The sequence below is a fragment of the Varanus komodoensis genome, unplaced genomic scaffold (genome assembly GCF_004798865.1).
Source record: "Varanus komodoensis strain SLA01 unplaced genomic scaffold, ASM479886v1 scaffold41, whole genome shotgun sequence".
NCBI lineage: Eukaryota > Metazoa > Chordata > Lepidosauria > Squamata > Varanidae > Varanus > Varanus komodoensis.
Window position 1 is genome coordinate 2,203,228 of NW_025335954.1, and position 561 is coordinate 2,203,788.

Consider the following 561-nt stretch of genomic DNA (forward strand, 5'->3'; position numbering starts at 1 on the left):
TTGTGGCAAGTTCTTAAAGAGATGGGAGTACCAGACCATCTTATTTGTCTCTTTAGAAACCTATATGTGGGTCAAGAAGCAACAGTGAGAACTGGGCACGGAACCACTGATTGGTTCAAAATTGAGAAAGGAGTTCTGCAAGGCTGTATACTGTCACCCTGTCTATTTAACTTATATGCAGAGCACATCATGAGAAAGGTGGGACTAGATGAATCATCAGTTGGAATTAAGATTGCTGGGAGAAACATCAACAACCTCAGATATGTTTCTATTTTCTCCAGTCCGCCCTGAGGCTTTGGCAAGGGGCGGCATAGAAATGTTCTAATAAAAATAAATATGCAGATAATACCACTCTCATGGCAGAAAATGAAGAGGAACTAAAGAACCTCTTGATGCAGGTGAAGGAGGAGAGCACAAAAGTTGGCTTGAAACTCAACATTAAGAAAACTAAGATCATGGCATCCGGTCCTCTCACTTCCTGGCAAATAGATGGGGAAGAAATGGAGGTAGTGACAGATTTTATTTTCCTGGGCTCCAAGATCACCTGCAGTGATCTTGGAG